Genomic DNA, 7,504 nt, shown 5'->3' on the forward strand with positions numbered 1-7,504 from the left:
CTCCTGTCTATATAATGAATATTCAGGGCCACCCCAAGATACCTGGCTACTGCCTGAGTCAGAACAGAAAATGGTGCTCACTCCCCTGCCCTGTCACATACGACAAGGGGTTTAGAACCTAGACAGCCCAAGTTATTTAAACTGAGCCAGAAAACCCCACAAGCATCCCCCTCCCACAAAGGAGTCAAAATATCATCATCATCATCAATTTAGAGAAGGAAGGAAGGAAGGAAGGAAGGAAGGAAGGAAGGAAGGAAACCTCTGAACCTGGAAGCTTCCGAATATCCAATGCTCTGTTGTCAGGGCAGAAGGATCGTCAGAGGTGCTTTTCACTCCTCTGTCCTCCTTTTACAAATTTTTCTTCTAGATGGGCCTCTGAGTTCATCAAACGGTGCACTGTCAGGGCCTGGGCCAGGGCTGGAGAGGCCATAGGATTTCTCCTATCCTGGCCTCTCCTCTCCCCGCCCACTGGAACATCCCCCTCCACTTTTCTCTTCCTCTGAGGCCACATATGCAAGGAAGCAGCCAGTACAGTTTGTTCTGCAGCGCCTGCAAGAGTGAGGGCCATCAGAACTTAAGAGTTCATTGCAAACTTCTGCTGTGAGGTTGAGAGGAGAATGATTGAACTAGAGAAATGTGAAAACCAAAGAGTAAACACAACAGAGGAAAGGTTTCCCCTCCACTGATGGCAGTGGAGCTTTGTAGGAGGCGCAGGTTGTATGATTATACCCTGCATCACTGGCTCAAGGACTTGGAAAGAGTCCATTTGCATCCATAACTGTTTGTATCCTGCAACAAGTGACCATCATACAATTAGACTATTGGTTTAGTTCACTGACTAGCATTTCTGGTGGGAAGGCTGAACTCACTAAACAGCTTGCTTGTCTAGCGTACTGAAACTCATCTTCATCCATTTTGAACTGGTGCTGGGCTGCATCTCTGCAAGAAGCCTTATTGATCTGAACCACCAGAAAATTATTTAAGTTATATGTCAATGTGTTCACCATTCCAGTAGTTTGCTGAGCTACATGATATGTCCATTTTGTTGTGAGCAAAGTCTTCTGTTGGTTACTTGTTTCTCTTTCCCTCATTCCAGTTGATTGGCTCATAGTTCCATAGGTTTAGTGCTGTGCTGAACTTCCCTCTCAGTTTTTCACAGGACCACCCCCTGCCCTTGAAAGTGAAAAGAGATTGTTCCTTTGTCTTACATGTGCAAGTTTTCTTCTGTTTTAACAGTTTAAAAGAAGCCTCACCAGCAAGAAGCAGGGCCTCATGAATGAGTCATGTCTTTGCAGCCTTCTGAGTTCCTTCCAGCTGTGTTCCTCTTCGTGTGCTAGATCACCATGGAAACACTGATAGCTTATATTTCTGCCTTCATTTCCCATAACTCCTTCTAACAACAAACTCAAAGGGTGAGTGCTGACTGGGAATGTTGATAAAATCCACAATGGAATCAAATGAGTTCAGATTTCTATGAATCTGACCTGCAGATTCCACAGTGGACCAGCTTTTCCCAAGTTGCGCGGATTCCACGGATTTCCAGACCAGTATTTTTTAAAAAAAAATTCTGGAATTTTATGCACATTTAGTCACAGAATAATATGTAAAATTACAAAAAGAAAACACCAACAGAAACGCACATTTTCCCCATAGGCTAAAACATGAAATGGACATTTTGGGGGAGATTTGCACATTTTGCTCATATGCGAATTTGCGCAAATTCAGGAAATTGGAAAAAACTCAAATGCTGTCAATGAGCGGATGATGGAATGATCTGCCAAATACAGTGGGAACAGATATTACAAAATCTATTTATCCACAGCACTGATGGGGTTGCAACCAAAATGGAGGTATCACCATATTCAAGGGAACCAGAAGGTTTGCCGAAGTACAGAAAATATGTTTGTATTTTTTTGTATTCCATGTTAGCTTAGAGCAGATCCACTGAAATAAATGGGACTTGAATTAGAGTAACATTGGATACAACCAAGCATAAGTTTTGTCATTGAAGAAGATAACAGAAGGAACTGAAGGGAGGGAGATGGAGCTAAATGGGGGAAGAATATTTATTTATTGTAGGTACAGATACTTAGGGTGAGTTGCAGTCGCCTATGGGGACAAACGGATTGTAAAGGCTTCACAGAAAAGGCAGGTATTGAAAGAGTATTTGAAGAAAATGGGAAGCAGTTCAGGCATAAGGGGCAGCAGGGATAATAATTACAGATGTATGAGTGGTGTACCTTCCGTGCCACTTGACTTCTGCAGTTTGCAGCCAGTGCTCCGTACCGTCATTCGGAAGCCCCCGGAATTCTTTTTTTTTTTCATTCCAAGAATTATGAAGATAAATCCGTACCAACAGCTGTAATTCTGCATAACTTCCATAAGAAAGGCTATTTTTCATAGATATTTACATATTTTCTCCCCTGCCCTGAGAGATGCAATAATTACTTTCAGCCAAAACACTTCCTCCTCCTCAGGGTTTCCCAAAATAAGGCTGCCCTAGGTGTGCCTGAGCGATGCACTCTTTGTTTAAAGCAATGCTGTTTGAAAGAAAGAAAGAAACTTTTAAAATGACCATGCCGGTCTGGAGCCCTGCACAAGTATTATTCCCCCTGCAAGGCTTTCTATTTCCACATCCAGCCTTGTTGGTGATGTTGTGAGGCTAAAATGGAGAGGAGAGCCAACTCTGTACATGTCTACTCAGAAGTAAGTCTTATTGAGTTCAATGCAACTTACTCCTACACATGTCAGCACCCCACTTGCCCCCAGCTCAGCTTTGTCTTTCAGCAACCAGCTCATTAGCAAACCTCCTGTTAGTTATCTCACTGGGTGACTTTGGGCTGGACTCTAACCACTACATCATACTTCTGTTATATGAAACTCTTGAAGAAAAAGAGACAATATAATGGAATCAGTCACATTTGTACAAATGCAGCATGAAGGGAAAGATCATTTTGTCCATTCCCTGAGCATGTGCAGAGTGTGCTTTTAATTCAAACAAAGAGAAGGTTGCTGATCTTTCCCTTCATGCTGCATTTGTACAAGTGAAGTGTGACTGCTTCAGAAAGAACTTTCCATTATACTGTCTCTTTTTCTTCAAGAGTTTCATATAACAGAAGTATGATGTAGTGGTTAGAGTCCAGCCCAAAGTCGTCCAGTGAGATAACTAACAGCAGGTTTGCTAATGAGCTGGATGTGGAAATACAAAGCTGAGCTGGGGGCAAGTGGGGTGCTGACATGTGTAGGAGTAAGTTGCATGGAACCCAGTAAGACTTACTTCTGAGTAGACATGCACAGAGTTGGCTCTCCTCTCCATTTTAGCCTCAGAATGTCACCAACAAGGCTGGATGTGGAAATAGAAAGCCCAGCAGGGGGAATAATACTTTGTGCAGGGCTCCAGACCAGCATGGTCATTTTAAAAGTTTCTTTCTTTCTTTCTTTCTTTCTTTCTTTATTTATTTATTTATTTATTTATTTCAACAGCATTGCTTTAAACAAAGAGTGCGTCTCTCAGGCACACCTAGGGCAGCCTTCTTTTGGGAAGCCCCGAGGAGGAGGAAGTGTTTTGGCTGAAAGTAAACGGAGATGGAGGATTTCAACTGAAAAAAAACACCCACAAACAAGGCGGTGAGCACAATTCATTTTTTAAAAAAAAATCTTATGTATTTATTATCGGAATATACTACGTTGTGTTTTTATTTACAAAAATTTCGCAACTCTGTGCGGATGACCAAAAAAAAGCTGCATGACTGCTGGCTCCGCAGGACTTCGTGGTGCCGCTCCGCAGAGGATTCTGTGGCTAGGGATGGCGGGGAATTTCTGAGAATTTCTCCATGAATCTCGGTGAGGCCGAATGCCAATGCATTCGGCCCCCCAAAATTGGTGGTGAAATTCTCCGCCCCCCGCCCCCCCCCCCAGGATGGGACTTACCTCCTGCGAATGTCCCTCTTGGCGGCGGGTCCCGGCAGCGGTTCGGCGGGGGCGGGGGCAGCGGCCGGTCTTCCGACTGGCTGCCGCCGCCATTACAAAATAAAGTACAAACCAAAACAAAACCCCGTGATAGGCTACGTAACGATTAACGTAGCCTATCACGGCTAGATTTCCAAAGTCACCCGTGATAGGCTACGTTAATCGTCACGTAGCCTATCACAGGTGACTTTGGAAAAAAAAAAGCGCATACGCAAATGGCGGCGGCCCATGGGCGCCGCCATTTGCGTTCCTTATTTGGGCCCAGGTAGTCTACATAAAGATTTACATAGACTACGGCAAAAATAAGGGCAAAGCAAATAGCCTCTAGGGGTCAGTAATGACCCGGTGCTTGCACAGGAGGAACCTTTCCTTTTTCCTTTCCAATGAGATGTTACTGACAAGTGTTGGTTATCTACTGATGTAAATAAAGGGCTGGCATCTGAGGTGTATAATGATCCCCCAATGTCCTTTTTATGAGTTGTCATAGAACCCTGATGCCTTAGTAATGCACTTTTCAATTCAACATTACCTAGAGGTATTAATATAAAAATACGGAATGATTAACACCTCCTTATCTTACCTCCACCGACATAAAGGAGCTATTATGTTGTTTAATTAGAGTTTTCACCTGGATGATGTTATATAGACCCCAATATATTGGATTTGCAGCATTTCATTTTCCAGCATTTATTTGAATTGGCATTTAAATAATCGTGATGCCCCTTTAAGTTGAACTTTTGAGTTAAAACTCACAGAGAGAAAGAGAGAGAGAGAGAGAGAGAGAGAGAGAGAGAGGAAACAAGGATGAAGCAGTTGACCCCTTAGTATGGCAGCACAGGTTAGGGTGTATGTATGTATGTATGTATATATCAAAAATTGTGTGTAGGTTTGTGTGTTTGTGGCTGGCTGCAGGGCCGTCTGTACCGCAGGGAATAAGGGGGACCTGCCCTGGGTGTAATCACACTGTAGGAGCCCACTGAGCCTGCCATTTGGGCCCTACAGTTGCTGCCGCTTTTACTTCACATTCTCACTTGCCAGAGTGTATGACAGGAGTCACTGGGTTACATTATTACTTTGTTTATACTTTCCCTTACTAACAAGTACACCCTCTCAATCATGGTACAGGCTAGGCTTCTGATTTCAGCTATGAGTCATCCTATTGGCCATCTTTCATTCTATTGGTCTCTCTCCCATTCACTCTGACTTCCTTCACCTTGGATTGGCTGGCTGCCATTTGTTCCCTCCCCTTTACTCATGGTTTCTTTTCTGACTGTGCAGAGTGTTTCGTTTCTCTCCCCTCTTCCTGCAATATCCAGCCAGCGAGCAAGTTAGTGTTAAATATCTTTACCCCTTTCAGTGCCAGATGTATCTGTTAGTAGTGTGTGATGAGTGTGGGTTTGTGTGTTTGTGGCTAGCTGCAGGGCTGTCTGTAACGCAGGGAATATGGGAGAGATGCCCTGGGTGTAATCACACTGTAGGGGCCCACTGAGCCTGCCATTTGGGCCCAACAGTTGCTGCCCCTTTTACTTCACATTCTCACTTGCCAGAGTGTATGAGAGGAGTCACTGGGTTGCATTATTAGAATCATAGAATAGTAGGGTTGGAAGGGGCCTGCAAGGCCATCAAGTCCAACCCCCTGCTCAATGCAGGAATCCAACTCAGAGCATCCCTGACAGATGGCTGTCCAGCCTCATCTTGAATGCCTCCAGCATGGGAGAACCCACCACCTACCTTGGTAATTGGTTTCATTGTCATATTGCTCTAACAGTCAGGAAGTTTCTCCTGATGTTCAGCCAGAATCTGGCTTCCTGTAACTTGATCCCATTATTCCGTGTCCTGCACTCTGGGATGATCAAGAAGAGATCCTGGCCTTCCTCTCTGTGACAACCTTTCAGTTTCAAGTACTTGAAGAGCGCTGTCCTATCTCCCCTCAGTCTTCTCTTCTCAAGGCTAAACATGCCTAGTTCTTTCAATCTCTCTTCATAGGGCTTTGTTTCCAGTTCCCTGATCATCTTTGATGCCCTCCTCTGAACCCTCTCCAGTTTGTCTGCATCCTTCTTAAAGTGTGGTGCCCAGAACTGGACACAGTAGTCCAGATGAGGCCTAACCAGTGCTGAGTAGAGGGGAACTAGTACTTCCCAGGATTTGAAAGCTATGTTTCTATTAATGCAGCCCAAAATAGCATTTCCCTTTTTTGCAGCCACATCACATTGTTGGCTCATATTCAGCTTGTGAGCTACAACAATTCCAAGATCCTTCTCACTTGTAGTGTTGTTGAGCCACGTATCCCACATCTTGTAACTGTGCATTTGGTTTCTTTTTCCTAGGTGCACAACTTGGCATTTATCCCTATTAAATGTCATTCTGTTGTTTCCTGCCCAGCGCTCCAGTCTATCAAGATCACTTTGAATTTTGTTTCTGTCTTCCAAAGCATTAGCTATCCTGCCCAATTTTGTGCCATCTGCAAATTTGATCAGCATTCCCTTCACCTCCTCCTCCAAGTCATTAATAAAAATGTTGAAGAGCACTAGGCCCAGGACTGAGCCCTGCGGTACCCCACTCGTTACCTCTCCCCAGTTTGAGAAGGTCCCATTGATAAGCACTCTTTCAGTCCGATTCTGTAGCCAACGGTGGATCCACCGGATCGTTGTTCCATCTAGCCCACTTTGAGCTAGTTTGCTCATCAGGATATCATGGAGCACTTTGTCGAAAGCTTTGCTGAAATCGAGGTATATGATGTCTACAGCATTCCCATGGTCCACAAGGGACGTTACTTGATCAAAAAATGAGATCAGATTCATCTGGCAGGACTTGTTTTTGACAAATCCATGTTGGCTTCGAGTAATCACTGCATTGTTTTCAAGGTGCTTCCAGATGGATTGCTTTATGATCTGCTCCAGAATTTTCCCAGGGATTGATGTCAGATGGACTGGTCTGTAGTTCCCAGGTTCCTCCTTTTTACCCTTTTTGAAGATAGGGACAACATTAGCACTTCCCCCCCCCCAAAGTCACCCATGATAGGCTACGGCTCCAGTCATCTGGCACTTCTCCCGACCTCCATGATTTCTCAAAGAGAATAGACAGTGGTTCTGAGAGTTCTTCTGCCAGTTCCTTTATTACTCTAGGATGCAGTTCATCTGGCCCTGGAGATTTGAACTCATTCAAAGTAATTAGGTGTTCCTTGACCATATGCCTATCGATCTCATGCTGCAATCCTGCCCCTTCAGCCTGTACTTCGCCTTTGCCAGGGGGGTCATAGACCCTCTTTTGGGAGAAGACTAAGCCAAAGTAGGAATTGAGCACCTCTGCCTTTTCTTTGTCATCTGTTATCGTTTTGCCATCCTTATTTAATAGCTGAACAACCATTTCTTTCCTCTGCCTTTTACTATGCATGTAGCTGAAGAAAGCCTTTTTGTTGTTTTTAGCATCCCTCGCTAACCTCAGCTCGTTCTCAGCTTTAGCCTTCCTGACACCATCCCTGCAATTCTGTGCTATCTGCCTGTACTCTTCCTTTGTTACTTGGCCTTCTTTCCAC

This window comes from Heloderma suspectum, chromosome 4, assembly GCF_057233095.1.
Source record: "Heloderma suspectum isolate Gila_16-S chromosome 4, 16-S_ref, whole genome shotgun sequence".
NCBI classification, from domain to species: Eukaryota; Metazoa; Chordata; class Lepidosauria; order Squamata; family Helodermatidae; genus Heloderma; species Heloderma suspectum.